Here is a 16364-nt window from a genome sequence, read left to right as displayed (position 1 = left end):
CCTAGGGAAATGATTTATGATGCACCAGCTTAATATTTATTATCACATTTTAAGCATGTATATTGTTTGACATTATTTGTGGAAGATTGTGGAGCTTTCTGCCTGATTGCGTTTTTTTTCTTTGTTCTTTTATGTTTGTTTTATCTAAGAATTTGAGGTCCTTACACTGGTAAGATGGAGTAGACAGGCAGGAGATTATTGAGTATCTAAGCATGTCCTGGGATCTAGATATTATTGCAATCTTGGCTTATCATGAGTGGCTGGATCAACTTTTCTTTGTATTAAGCACGTGAACTACATCAAAAGGCTGATTACAGATAGTTTTCTTAGTAAAACATGTCATTTAATTTTAGATTATGAACTACATATTGCATATATAGTTGTCAGTTATGTCATTGTTTGTGCATCTCTCTCTCTCTCTCTCTCTATATATATATATATATATATATATATATATACCATATATTTATTTAGTCATTTATTTATCCATTTATTTATTTCATTGCATCCTAAAATCACTACATAATGATAACATGAAATATTTATTGTCCTAATACTGAGGTCTGTCAAAGTAAAAAAGAGTTATTTTGGTACAAGTAGTATTGTCTTATGAATTTGTTTTCATTATTAGTTGATTTCCAGAATACATTCAGTTTAATTCTATTTCCTGAACAAAATTCTGACATAAGATATATATATATATATATATATATATATATATATATATATATATATATATATATATATATGTATATAAATATGCTAATAATATGAGAGTTGCCACTGATATATATAGAAAGTTTTGGCCTATATTATTAAAGGATCCAGAGGTCAAGAGAATAGTTGGATCACGTCCCTCATTTGTATATAAAAACATGAGAAATATTAAGAGAATGTTATGTCAGCCTAGAAAAGATAAGGAAGGTCCTAATAAAGTGGTCAGTGTGTGTAAAAGCTGTAACTTTTGTCAATATGTAGATACCACAGACAAATTTGTCCACCCAGATTTGGGTAAGACATTTTGGTTTCATTACCTCAGTGTCACTGCTCAACAGAGGCACAGCAAAATAATGGGTATAGTTCCTCATACCAAAGGGGTGGCGTAAGCCACAAAACTATGGGCTAGGCTTGTAAATGCCCTCGGGCAGATAGCCTAGTATGAACCTATGAACCTATGAACCTATGTAGAAGGCACCTGTGATTCTGAACATTTAGTATATCTTGCCTATTGTGTGGCCTGCATGGCCTTCTAAATAGGCAAAACAGATAGGAAGTTTAGGTTTAGAATAAGGGAACATGTATATAATATACAGAAACAGGTCACCACGAATGCCTTAGCAAAACATGTAATGAGCACTTCACATACACATAACTTTAGGTTTATAATGGTAGAAAACACAAAACTAACTAGTAGACTTGGGGTCATCAAGAATAAAACAGAACTTAATGAAACCAAATGGATAGTCAGGCTGAAAGCCCATGAAGGTAAAGGGCTTAATGATAAAATACCCGTTAGACCAGTTTAAAAAACAGACCACTAAAAACTTGACTTGAGTGAATATAGATGGTACAATTATAGATTTTGTATATTTTATATATTTAAGGATGACTTTTATGTATATGTATTTATATATTTATGTGTATTTCTATGTTTTACTATCACTTTAAAAATTTTAATTGTTTAATTGATAAATTGATTGCTCAAGGATATATAGTAGATTAAGTAGTGTGTCATTATGTCTGAAGAAGCAGTGGGATACACTGCAAAAGAGCTCACATCTCTTGTTCAATAAAGAAGTTATTCTACAACTGTGTCATCGTTCAGCCACGGCACTAGAACTTTTTTTGATATATATATATATATATATATATATATATATATATATATATATGTGTGTGTGTGTGTGTGTGTGTGTGTGTGTGTGTATATATATATATATATATATATATATATATATGTATATATATATATATATATATATTATCCTACTGATGCCTTTAATCTGAAAATGGCATTTTCAATAAGAAAAAATATTTTAGAATGTATCTATATGTGTATGTATATAGATATATATATATATATATATATATATATATATATATATAGAGAGAGAGAGAGAGAGAGAGATAGCTATATATAGATATGTACACATTTACAATCAGAAAGTCGAATGACTCTATATATATATATATATATATATATATATATATATATATATATATATATATATATATATGTGTGTGTGTGTGTGTGTGTGTGTACATATTTACAATCAGGAAATTCAAATGATGGAAAGTTGAATGTAACAATAATGGAAAGGAATCTTCAAGAACTGCAATGCCGAAAACCTACGATATCAAACTCCCAGGGTTGCCCTCAACCCATCCTCCTGACCCATGTTAGTGCTTGATACTGGAAAAGCTTGGTAGAAAGTTTCATGATTCGAGTTTCAGGGATGATGTAGGGTTTCAGCAATGCTATGTTTGATGTTTCTTATTCAGTAATGCTGGAGGCAAGTATAGAGAATTAATGCTTGTGCGGTTTAGGGTGCGAGGACAGTCAGCATTACAAGGCAAATCAGTCTAGTGCACCTTGTTAATGCCCACACACAAGTTTGTGTTTGTGCATCAGTATTGATTCACTGTGTGATGTTTTCTCTTTCTCTGCGGTTGCACAAACGTGAACTTAGTATACTTAAGTAAGGCAACATGGGGGTTGAATGCCCCCATATGGATATCCAAAGATGTGCAGCATCATAAAGGGCTGGCCGCACAGCCATGCTGAATGCTAATAAGGTATTTTGGTAGAGTGGCACATGCTAAGTAGCCATGTGCTTTCTCCCTAGAACCACCTCAGGAGTATATCTACTAACCTGAATGATTTATGAACGCCCTCTGTCATGTAGATCAGTACCAGTATCCCCACTATATCGCAGCAGTGAAAATTGCCAAAAGGCTAGTTAGAGGTTTGTAAGACTGAGTGTGTGTAAAATTAAAGTGAAAGTAAAGCCTGAAAACATTAAAATGAAAATAAATAAATAAAGGCAAAAATGCAGACAACTGTGTGGAAACAATGCATTTAGTAACAAATGAGCAGCAAACAGCAAGAAACTACACCCATTGCAAATGTTGTGGATAATGGCATGATAAAATCCAGTGAAGAACTAAAAATTAAGTTTGTAGAATATGTGGAAGCATTAAATAATTTTGAGAACGTTTTAAATGTAAGAATGAGCAACAGCTAAATATTACTGTTATGAAACCAAACTAGCAGTCAAAGTCAGAATTAATTATGAATACAGTAGGAATACATTTTGAGACTACCTGGAAGGGTAATCACAGACACAGAAGGCTAAAAAAGGCCTGTGTGATAGAATATCTAACAGCAAAGTTCAGAGTACTGAAATAATTTTCCGGAAGCCTACAATGTGATGTTATGGAGAAATGGCAAACTATTGTGTCTAAACTGGACACTGAACGACTGTATGATATAGTGTCTATGTCTACATACAGAATACTGTCTCTAAAATGCAAATTAAGTAAAGCTGCTTCATTTTAGAGCTACAAGCTAAAACAAGAGTGGCAGATATAGTTAAGCTTTGTGTACAAAATTAAGGTATTTAAGCTACTATTTCCAGTTGTACGGCAATCTCAATTTAAGTGACTGACCACACCAAGCAAAGATGCCAATATGAGTATGCTATGATTAAAAGAGTACAGACAGTTCAGCTGGAAAACATTGGTATAATTTACAGTCTATAGTCAAAATCATTTGGTGTGAAGGAGTCATAGTTTTTGACTACTATAGAAGTACAGTTGGCTTCTGTGATGCAGTTCTATGAAACAATGCAAACGCAGTTTGAATGTTTGCAGACACCTAGGCTGAATATTTGAATAGCGGTAAGCTAAAGCCAGAGCACAGAATGTCAAATTATAGTCATAAAGTAACTGATATGAATAATACTCAGGGTTGAATTTTCAAAAATTTCCAGATACAGTAGAAAATATAGAAAACAGCAAAAAATGTGTATGTTTTACGTGTTTCATTGCAAGTGTAGAAGCATACAGAGCACAGCAACAAAGCAAAGGTAAAGTTAAGCACTAATTGCCAGACAGATGTCCAGACAGTTATTCTGATCTATTTGGGGGTCTAGAATGCTTGAATACAATAAAACTCTCCCCACAGGCTATGTCAGTTGTAAATGTTCTGCTCTGTGTGCCTACTGCTCATAAAGAAAACATAAGGTAGAGTTTAAATGCATAGAATCATTTGGTGTGAAGGAGTCTATTGAATGGATCGGCAGCCTAGTGACTTTAAAATCAAGGTTTGTATAAACTTAGATAATCTCAACAACCAGAGTATTATCCATTATATGTTTTGAAGAAGTAGTCATCACTATGCCGACTGCAAAGTTTTCTTCTATTCTGGGTGTAAATCTGGAACTTTGGCAGATTAAAATGGATGGTGCAAGCTGTAAATTTTCAACATTCTTTATGCCTTTGGGAATATACAGATTTATAGGCTACCCTTTTTTTATTTTTGTCAGCACCAGAGGTATTTCAACATGCTATGTTAAAGGGTATTACAAAGCATATCAGTAGACTAATTAAGTTGCTGGACAGATTAAGGTCACAAAGTTTAAACCTAAACAAGACTAAATGTTAGAATGGAATTATATCTTTTAAGTACATGAAGCATATGCTTTCTGCTGCTGAGTTACAGTCAGATGTTAATACAGTCCATGCTTTTGTAAGCACATACAATTCTACAGATAAATCGTCTATAATTCATTTTGTGGGGGTGGTATTATACTTGCCCAAGTTCATACCAAGCTTATCAGAAATAACTGTACCACTGAGACAGCTGCTTGAGTATGGTATATTATGGAGACAGTCAGAGAATCAAGCAAGAAAAACTGAACTGTAAAAAGGCTAATACCTCCTACATCAAGGTTTAAATATTATGATATGGTAACCAACTGCACCGGAAATGGAAGTCTAACTATAGGTTCAGGTACCTGTTAAGCTGGTGGAGGCAGGAAGGAATGATGAGGTTAAAGTCTGCTCCCCTCTCTACAGGGGGAGACTTGTGTGCTCATAAGCATGCTCTCTGCACCAAAAGTCCTGGTAGAGAGCAGGGATCACACATAGGTGCTTGTCTACTATGGATATTGGGCCAATTCATCCAATCATGTACAGATGTGGCATGGCTCACAAAGGTACATTGCATGACAAACCTTTGGGTACTAATGAACATGCACAGGGATTCAGGGCTATGAAGAAAACTCCTAACTTCTCAGAAAGATGGTGTTTCTTCTGTATGCTCAACCCTCACCCAGGTAATGAATGGTTTGTTTGGTCATCACCCACGGGAATGAAAGGTTTAGCAGAGTGGTCAGGAGGATGCACTCAATAGTCAGAGCAGGCACAGCAAAAAAAAATGGTATAGCCTTGCCAGGTAAATTATAAGTGAATGCAAGCCAAAAGGAGTTAGAAGCAGTGCTTCTGTAGAATGGCATACCTGTTGCCTATGTATTAAGAGCTTTAGTACATACACAGAACAGATATGCTCAGACACAATCAGAAATGCTTGCCATAGTTTTTGGTTGTCACAAGTTGCATAACTATGTTTATAGGAAACACATCAGACTTGAAAGAGATCACAAATACAGAATATTTTCAAGAAAGATTTATATAAAGCAACAGCCAGATTAAAGTGAATGCTGTTAACTCTTTAAGACTTTGATGTAGAACAGCTAATACTACTCTAAATATCCAGAAGAAGGTTACTGATACTACAGTTAGTGATTAATTCACTCATGCCTCTAGCATGACTTCTATATTCCATTGTAAGGCACCTACAGTGCCAAGTACTTTAACATGCAACACCTACAGCAAATGTATGAGCTGCTCATAGAAACACTAAAATAAAAGTATTATGATGACTCTAAACATACAAAATCAGGGTCACAATATTAAAAAAGGGTATGGTCCCAAAGAAAAAATGATGTTTAAGGACTTTATATGAAATTAATTATCTGGTTCTCCAGCCATGTTTGTTCCTCAGCTGCATGGTAAAGGCACCAGAGAACATTAACTGGTTGACCGAGCTGCTGTCCCATTAGTTCTTTGTGTAGAAACATGGAGGTTTATGCTTGTTTTTATTTTTAATTCCAGTCATAGGACAAGCATTACTGATGCTTGCCAAATAGCAGACCAAGTATAACAGCACAGACATCCATTTGTGTCACAGAACAGCCAATCAGCTCAACAAACATCTGTGATATGCTTCATTTTAGCTGGCCATTCAGACAGTTTCCACTCCTTTCATTCTTGTGCTTGAAGATTTTATTTTACTGATTATTGTTTTAGTGATATTGGAGGCATGTATTCTACTTCTGGTCTGGCCATCATTAAACTTTTTTTTTATTCTGATAATCTTTTAAGGATTATAGCCAGTCAATAATGCCAGGCAAAAGGCACTAAAGTTTCATATTTCTTATGCTTCAAAACATACAGGTTGCTGCAATACCTGTTGTCCTATTATTTTTTTTAAGTTAATTAGAATAATATTTAAAATTGTCCCTGATCTCCAGAATTGTCAAGCAAAAAAGTTGAAAGGCATCATCAGAGGGAGAAAAGGCAAACATTACTGCTTATCCATCTGAGTCACAATCAGAAATCCAAAGAGAATGCACAGTCAGTACAGTGTTTTTTTGTTTTTGTTTTTTGTTTTTTGTGTATGTGTGTGTGGGTGCCTGTGAGGGTGAGAGTGTGTGTGTGAGAGAGAGAAATATCTCTCCACTGCCCCTGATTTTACTTCATGTTTTTGTTATGTTCCTCATAAAATGTACCATTTTTTCAGGGAATGGTTGAGAATTACAATCATTAAATAATAAGCTTCAGAACTTATATACTTAAGAAAACATATGCAAATGAATAAAAACTGTTATTCTAGTGACTTTTAAAGTATTTGTGTAAATAAGGGCAATATGCAAAATCTGTGCTGACTTTGATCCTTTGTATCTCTCGTTATTTAGGCTTTGCCCCTGATTCTTGCATTTCATAGGCCCAGTAAGTACAAGCATTTAAGAAGTCTCAGAACAGAAATTAGATGGTTACTAAGTGAGATACTCTGATATGTTGTCATTCAAAATTATTTTTCTGCGCAATATTAATAGTTGCATTAGTGCTTTGCCCTAGAATGAGTTTATGTGCTATTTCATGGTATCAAATGAAAGCTTACATAATGCTGGGATACTTTTCACTGCTGGCTGCTGTTTGAATACCACTGCTTTGAAAATATTTATACTTGGTTAGCAATAAATACAATATTATAGACATATCTGCATATTTTAAGTGAATATTTCGGGCAGTGTGCACACAGTAAGATAATGGAACGACATTACAGAGGACAGCTCAAAACATGTCAGAAATGTCTGCTGACCCAAATATAGGTATAGCGGATAACAAATGAGAAAGTATGATTTCCTTTTATGCCAAATAATGAATATGTGCCATATTAATACTTTTGTTAATAACTTGAAACATATAGAGTATACACAGTACTTCAGGAAATGAAATGAAAGTTTACATAATACTGCAAAACTTGTAACTGATATCTGCTGTCTGCATAATACCCGTTTGAAGGTATTTATACTTGTTTAGTAATAATATATGCATATTTGCATAAATATCATATTTCTGTAAATATTATAGGCACTACCCACCTGGGTGTATTGTGAGAGTGAGAAAGGGCGAGACACCTTCCTAAATAAAAGGGGGCTGTTACACACTGGATATATGATCAGTATATGTTTAAGAGAATAACTAGTTTGGTGGGATATGAATCATGATAGTGGCAGTTAAGGCATAATGAGGAAGCAGCTTTGTCTGTATATATGTGTGTGTGTGTGAGTGTGTGCGTGTGTGTGCGTGTGTGTGTGTGTGTGTGTGTGTGTCTGTGTGTGTGTGTGTGTGTGTGTGTGTGTGTGTGTGTGTGTGTGTGTGTGTGTGTGTGTGTCTGTGTGTGTGTGTGTGTGTGTGTGTGTGTGTGTGTGTGTGTGTGTGTGTGTGTGTGTGTGTGTGTGTGTGTCTGCATGTTCAGAAGATTTGCTTGTGATTATCTACCTGTCTTAAGAAGGACCAGTATTCTTGGCAGGATAGGATCCATCTCCTATAACTCTGATGTGGATAAAGGAGGTATTAAAAATAGCTGGTAGTTAGACTAGACAGATAGCTGGATGGATAGATGCAAAAGCACATTTTCACAGGGGCAAGCAGAGGCTTAGCTAGCTATTCTGAAGTAAAGTGCAATTCTCTGATCTGGCACCCCTCCTTAACTTTATATTGAGAAGCAAAATCCAAAAAAAGCACATTCCCTGATCTAGTTTTCCTAATTGGAGGAAGACAGCTTGATTCATTGTTCTGTTCTCATAGGATCATAGGAGGTTACTAGGCTATTGGCCTTAAGACCTCTACAAGCCTAGCCATGTTATACCCTTGTTCCCTTATGTTTGCATGTGAATCCAAGATCAGCACTGTCTGCCCCTGGGACATAGGTGAAACCCCAGTGTAAATGTATGGTTTCCCATCCAGTTGTCCAGGTTATGCTTAAATAGGGTCATTGAGGAGCTCTGTTTTACATGAATTGGGAGTTTGTTCCAGAGAGCTGGCAACCTCTGGGAGACATATCTGCCTCTCCAGAATGTCCTGTTAATCTCGCAGGCTATGCTAAGATCCCTAGAGTGAGTGAATCTTGCCCCATTGGATTTGTGGATGTGCAGCAGCTTCATCACGGCAGGGTCTGAGACTCCTCTATAGACCAAGCACAAGTCGCCTCTAAGCAGTTTATAAGATACTGAGTAAAGTGACAGGGCCTTCAGTCTGTCCATGTAGGTCATGTGCTGTATACCCTGAATTTTCTTGGTGAAAAACCTCTGAGGTCTCTCCAGTTGCTGCAAATGTCTGGTGAGGCATATACAGAAGAGAGCACTGTACTTTATTATTGATCTGATGAGAGCTGAGTACAGGGGAGTTATAACCTCCTTAGCTTTGGATGCTATATCTTTCCTAATGAGGTATGCAATGTAGAAGGCCTTCCTTACTACTGTGCATACCTAATGATCAAAATTAAGACTGCTGTCAACTTATATTCTTAAATCTCTCACCACTGGGTTTGAACCTAGTGGAATATTATTAATGTTATAATTAGTAAGGGTTTCTCCTTTGCTGAAGGGGATGATAATGCATTTTTTTGTGTTTAGTTTAAGTCCGTGGCTTTGACACCAATCATTTGTTTGTGCAAGCCCATTTTGTAGTATGTTGACATCTTTGGGGATTCAATAATTGCACCCAGTTAGCAATCATCAGTAAACTTGGTAAGCCATAGTCCATCTATTTTTGCCTGGACTTCTGAAAAATAGATGCCAAACAGTAGGGGTCCTAGCACAGATTACTGTGGAATATCACAGGTCTGCTAGTACAGTTGGCATCCCCAATTTTTATTATATGTGTTCTGTTTGTGAGTCAGTTGGCAACCCATCTAGTGACACAACGGTTAATCCTCAGCTGGGTGAGTTTCAAAATGATGCCTGAGTGAGGTTTATCAGATAAGATCTGGCCTTAATCAAACCAAACTGATACTGGGTCAAGAGTATGAAGATCACCTATATCCTTGTTGGTAAGATTCATAATGATTCTCTCCATGGCCTTGCAGATAAGGCTGGTTAGTCTTAGTGGTCTATAGTTCCTGGGGTCTGTTGAGGGACCCCCTTTGTGTAAGGGGATTATGGTTGCTGTTTTCCACTCAGCTGAGACAAAGCCAGTGCTTACAATGATATTGAACAGCGTGCTCAGCAGTTCCACTAACTCCTGTTTTAGACCATTTAATAAGCAGCCTGAGATGTTGTCTAGTCCCAGAGAGGCTGTGTTTTTGGCATTGGAGAGTGTGGCTATGACCTGCTTTCTGGAGATATTGGGCAGAGGACTGTTGACAGGTATGTTATGGGGTATGACTGATGGGGACAGCGGGGGTGAAGTTTTTGATAAACCTGTCCGCTAGCAGGTTGGTGATGTCCTCAGGTTCAGTAGAAGTGGTACCACCCACAGCTAGTTCAGCACAAAGCTGAGTCTTCCCTTTTAGATTTCAGATGTAGCTAAAGAATGCTTTATGATTTACCTTAGCTAGGAATGTTAATTTAGTTTCCTAATTAGCTTAAGAAGACTACAGATGTCTAATCTGCTTGTTTATGCTTTGGAGGGAGTTCTTCCTTTGCTGGGACTGTTCCCTCTTGTTTTTTGGGAGCCGTTTCTTTCTCTTTTTGTATAATCTATTTATGCTGGATGTCCACCGGGGTGGCTTATTATTTTTTGTGGGGGTCTTGATTTGATCTTTTCCAGTATGGCTAAGCCATATAGGTGGTTATACAGGACATTTGTGTATATCTCAGTATAGGAGTCATTGCTGTCAGTGTTAGCAGGGGTTCTGAAACTACAGATGCCATCACTCACTAGTCTATAGTTTGCTTTGGAGAAATGTTTTACCTTTTTGCTCCTGAGGGTGAGTCATGTACAACTGTTACTTCAAACAAGACTGATTTATAATCAGACTTTACCAGGGTTGGCCCCACACATGGGGTGTTGCAGAGATCCCCCATGTTGGTGACCACTATGTCAAGGATGTTAGAACCCCTTGTGGGGCTGCTGACTATCTGCACCAGAGTATTTGTGTTAACAAAGTCCAGGAAACTTGAAGCGAGAGCATTTGTGCTCATATATGTTGCCCAATTGATAGAAGAATAGTTAAAGTCACCCACGACCAGGGTATTTGGCTGTACTGAGAGTGAATCAAGTAGGTCCAGGTAGGCTGTGTGGTTTTTGTGGTTCATGGTGGGGGACCTATAGCTAACAATGAAGTGGAGGGGGGTGTTTCCTACAGTTAGCTGGACTTGGAGTAACTCTAGAGAGTCGTACTGTTTAACCAGTCTAGAGGTGTATATGTCTTTAATGAAGATGGATACTCCTCCTCTTGCCTTGTTTTTTCACATTTGTTGTGTGGCCTGAACATGTGGAAGGCATTGTAGCCTTGCATGGCCAGGTTACTCTCTGAGGCCTTGAACCATGTATCGGTGACTGTGCAAACATCAGCATCTTTTATGATAAGAAGTGCTTCAGATGAGTGCAGTTTTGATTTAGACTCCTACCATTAAGCAGCATAACCCTGAGATATTTTTACATCAGGAATTTTGTTCTCAATGATAAAAAAGGCACTATGGGGGAGGAAAGTACCTTTGCCAACAACCTAAAGCCTACAGACAATAAGTGAAGACCATCTCTGACAAAGTAGCATAGTTTGTCAACCATATCATCCCAAGCTGTCAGATACTGGATCCCCCTGGACTGACATCAGAAGCTAAGTCAATCATTTTTTTGTTTGTACTGTGACATCATCCTGGGTGAGGGAAGAATGCTGCTTAAGGCTAGGGACATACCTGCAGGGGCATATAATCTGAAAGCTTCATCATGTCTCTCTTTATATAGTCCAGTGAGGTAAGTCTCAAGTCATTCACTCCAACGTGGACTATGACAGAGTCATAACAGTACTTGTTGTTAAGAGACTTGAGTGTGTGCTTGATTTGGTGGATGCTGGCACCAGACAGGCAGATGACCATAACCCTCTCCTTATCCAGCCTAGTGAGAGGGACATCTGTGTGTCTCACTATGGAGTCACCTATGACCAAGACATTTGCTTTTTATCTATGTTTTGCCTTAGGGGTTTATTGGGTGAGACACTGACGCATGTGTTATTATGTGTAGTGGGTGCTGTTGGGACCATATTGGGTGCAGAAGGATTGCGCTTGGGAGGTATTTTCTCTTTTGGTATATTTCTAGTAAGTACCTCCACATATGTGGGTTTATGTGTTGTGTGCTTGGTATGTGTGGGAGGTAGAGTGTGGGTGCTAACAATCTGCTTGGTATTTGGTTTGTTGTTACGTGAGAGAGAGAGCATTAATTCCAGATTCATAGTATACATACATCTCTTACATATTGAATTTGCATGTTTTAGGAGAAGTAGGTTGTCTATATACATCAGGCAATTGCTACATTGACTCAGGATGCCCATGTCAATCAGGCTGGCTGGAGAAACCGTGGGAAACTGATCTTCCATTATGTCAGGTGTATTCTGTAATAAGTGTTGGAAGGTGGGCTAGATGGACTAGGTTCTGCTGTAGAACTAGTAAAATCAGCTAATCTGTGGGAGGTTTAGGGACAGAAACCTTCGCCAGCATCTCAAAAAATGCAGCTGGATTGCCCTCTGGGTGGCAGTGCGCAACTGTGTTGCTCGCTGAGAAGCAGGGATGCTTGGAAGAGTTCCCTAGCAGTTATCTAGGGAAAATTTTACTTTTTAAGCATTTGCGTCTATACACGGCAGTGCTAACCCCCATTGCATGATGCACAGCTACACACAAGCACTGTTTTTAAGTATCAGCTAAGTAAAACAGTTTTCAAACAATCCAACCAATAGGAAAGTTCAAGACTGAGCCTTATTCCAACAATCCCCAGCTCAGATGGGTCCTTGACAACACTCTTCTGCCATACGGATGCAGGAGGACCCTCAATGTAAGATGGCTGGCTTTGGTGCTCAGAAAATGCCAAACAGTCTAGATTTAGCAAGTCTGAATCTAGCATATGCTATAAATTGTTCAAGTCCTGTAAATAGGCAGTGCAGAAAACACAGTCACAAACAATAAAAACAGTTTAATGTAGGCAGCAAAACAGTTGCAAACAGTTTAAAAGTGCAAAGAATGTGATAAAAATAGTTATTTTTTAGTAGAATTCATAGGATGCCTTGGATTTCATTTAGATTGACTTCAGATCTCTGGCTAAGGAGCCAAACTCTGAGGAGCTCTGGTAAACTAAGCACAAACCCCAGCAAACGCTGTGTTTAAATTTCTGGCATTCTTATTGTAAGACAGGTCTGTTCTTTAAAAAAAACTCCTCTTATACAGTTGCAAATTGTAGCAAGCAGCTATACTGTGGTTTATGCTATGCATGGAACACTAAAGCATTTCAGTTCGTGCCACAATTAGCCTTCTTTTATGTCATACACAAAGCTCTAAAGCATTGCTTTAGTTTAGGCCATAAATGCAATACTGATACTAATGAATGCTAGTATTGCACTGAAGATCTGATGGCACCCCCTAACACTTTGCAGCTGCCCCCTTCACCCCAGCCTAGCATAGTTTCTGGGAACAAGGAGGGTTGTGGACTTAGGCAATGGGCTAGTAAAATAGTAGAGAGACAATCTTTGAATGCATTCGACAACATGGAGAAGAGGCGAGATGAACAATAGCAAAGGAGCAGAGGTATACTGGATGTATTTAAAGGGCAGAGTCGATAGGCTTATGGTATCTTTCTGTTTTCAGAAAAATGCAATGTAATGAATAGATGGATTAAATGATGGATGGTTTTGATGAATTAGCTTTCTTGCAAACTGTAGACAGGTTTATTAAAATGCATCATAGCAAAAGATACAGTAATGTCATACCTATGATACCTACTAATATACTTGGCCAGCCTTGTCAGTGTAATACTCATTTTAAAATCCCACCTCATAGACCCTACACTGTAACTACAAATGATCAATCCAATGCAAGACTTTGTAGGCACTTTGTGAAATTAGCATTTTAGGTTTGTAAAACATCACTTTTTCCTGCATCTGAAAAGTGATAGTTGTAACATTTCCAGAAATGTTGTACCTTGAGTCACAGATCAAAATATTCCAAAGCTGCTACTATTAACAGAAAATTCACTGGACTACATATAGGGTCATAGTTTTCAGTAGAACTATTTTAAAACTTAGTGTTGCCATGTTATTGGCCTTGCCACTTCTGTCATCAGACATGTACTGGGGGCTCCTGTATAAAATCACATACTGGGAAGTAAGTGTGCAGTCACAGTAACAGTTCATGCAGTGAAGCTTGAAACTACCATATTGATATTCATTGTGTAAAGTGTAAAAAAATGACAGAATATCATCATTGTTTAAAGTACCCATTTATTAACAAGAAAATGGTAAACTCTAGAAATCTATTATGGCACTTACATTAGGGTGTGATTTGCTCACAGTAACTGACATAAATTGTTTGAGGCAGAAAACACAATGTTTCATACTTTCAAAGTGTGAGTGTGTGCGATGGGATGTAAGTGTTTGTCCGTTTATAAGACAGTTGGGTTCAGGTGACAGAGGTTATGATGTGCCATTTTTATTACTTTGGGGAATTAAAACACTTTTTTATTCTTGGGGTACATGCTGGCAAACTGGATTCCTTACTAACCTAAGCAATGAAGGTTTACATTAGGAGACTTGCCAATCCACGAGCAATTTTATTATTGCAGAAATGAGCACTACATGATATGGCATGGCTCAGTGTCTTGATACCTGAGAGGATGTGGGTGGTATAAGCTAAAAACTGGTATTGGTAACCTCCTGTGCCTTTATGATATGGTACTGCTAAAAAAGCTTAGGGGGTTGATAAAGATATAAATATAAATATAAATCTATCTACCTATAGATATATATATTTTTTAAAACCACAACATATATTAGAAATGCATTTGTGTTTTTGTCATATTCTTGGTAGCCATGGAGATTGCCAGACAGGGCACACAGTACAATACACATGTGGAGGCATGGATGTTGGCTCTCACTTGTCACTACTAAATGTAAGCCATCTACAAAGTGGCACCCTGATGATTTTCCTGTGAATATTGTACATCTGCAGTGCTGGAAAAGCAGCATGTAAGCAGTCAAAGGGCATAAGTGATTATGACGCAGTCTACTCTTGCCTTTGGGCTTGTGATTTTATTGGCAGAAACAGTCATTAAGAAATCATCATCAGATAGCTACCAGACACCCTGTGAGTTCTATCTGCAGCTCCCTTGTTTGGAATATTGCTTGCCTGCTCATACAGTGTCTTCTAGTAATATTTTGGCAATAGAAGCTGCACTTTCTGCTGATTAAAGTAATCATAGTTGATTGCTATAGCAGATATATGCTGATAAAAATGCAAATCTTTAAATAATGGCAAACGTTTACACTATGGAAATGTTTTAGCAGTTTCACAGTACATGACGTCTTGATGTAGTATGACAAATCCCATGAAACACACAGTACCAAGCATTGCAATATGGAAACAAGCAACGTAAGTATAGATAGCACAGAAGGTTCCACATTATTTAATTCAAAGATGAATGCGCAGTTAATATGAGTTAAGAAATAACACTAGCATCTGACAAATCTGATAAAAAATATGTCTGAAGTGAAAGGAAGCTGCTGTATAGTACTGTCCCAAACTGTCACTACACTATGGAATGCTTGCTCTAGGCATGTAGACTTGGGGATTTCACACAGGCAGAATCATTTGAAGTAACTGATACCAACTACAGGCCTTAACTTAAATACATTAATCTGACGTAATGGCAATATTATAGCAATAACACATGCCTGGGTGTGGGTAATGCTGGATTTACCCACGGTTGGCATGGTTTGGTCACGAGGGCGAAGCCTGAGTGGCCAAACAAAGCCAAAGTTGGGTAAATCCAGCATTACCCACACCCAGAAGTGGGTTATTGCTATTATACAATGACATTATTTAAGAAAAAAAAAATTACTTTTCTTAAATAACAGCATTGTATAATGCCTCCTTGCTGCCCTTCCGCAGCTGTCTGGTATTCTGCATCAGTTCTGATGTACTGCGCATGCGTATGCCTACGCAGTACATCAGAACTGTGGGCAAAAGCAACGGAGAAAGCAAGATCTCCGTTGCTTTTTACAAACTGTTTTTGCTATGTTAAATGGGTTTAACATAGCGAGACAGCTTTAAAAAAAGCAACGGAGAAACTCCGCTGCTTTTTTTAAAGCTGTCTCGGTATGTTAAACCCATTTAACATAGTGAGACAGTTTTGAAAAAAGCAACCGAGAAAGCAAGATCTCCGTTGCTTTTTACAAACTGTTTTGCTATGGTAAATGGATTTAACATAGCGAGACAGCATTAAAAAAAGCAACTGAGAATTTCCGTTGCTTTTTTTAAAGCTGTCTCGGTATGTTAAACCATTTAACATAGCGAGACAGTTTTGAAAAAAGCAATGGAGAAAGCAAGATCTCCGTTGCTTTTTACAAACTGTCTTGCTATGTCAAACTCATTTAACATAGCGAGACAGCTTTAAAAAAGCAATGGAGAATCTCCGTTGCTTTTTTTAAAGCTGTCTCATTATGTTAAACTCGTTTAACATAGCGAAACAGTGAGAAAAAAGAGTTATAGTAATGGAAAAAGTCCGGGCGACCGGACCTTTTTCCATTA

This window comes from Protopterus annectens, chromosome 8.part0 (genome assembly GCF_019279795.1).
Source record: "Protopterus annectens isolate FY-2018-M chromosome 8.part0, PAN1.0, whole genome shotgun sequence".
Lineage (NCBI taxonomy): Eukaryota > Metazoa > Chordata > Ceratodontiformes > Protopteridae > Protopterus > Protopterus annectens.
This window is presented reverse-complemented; position numbering follows the sequence as displayed.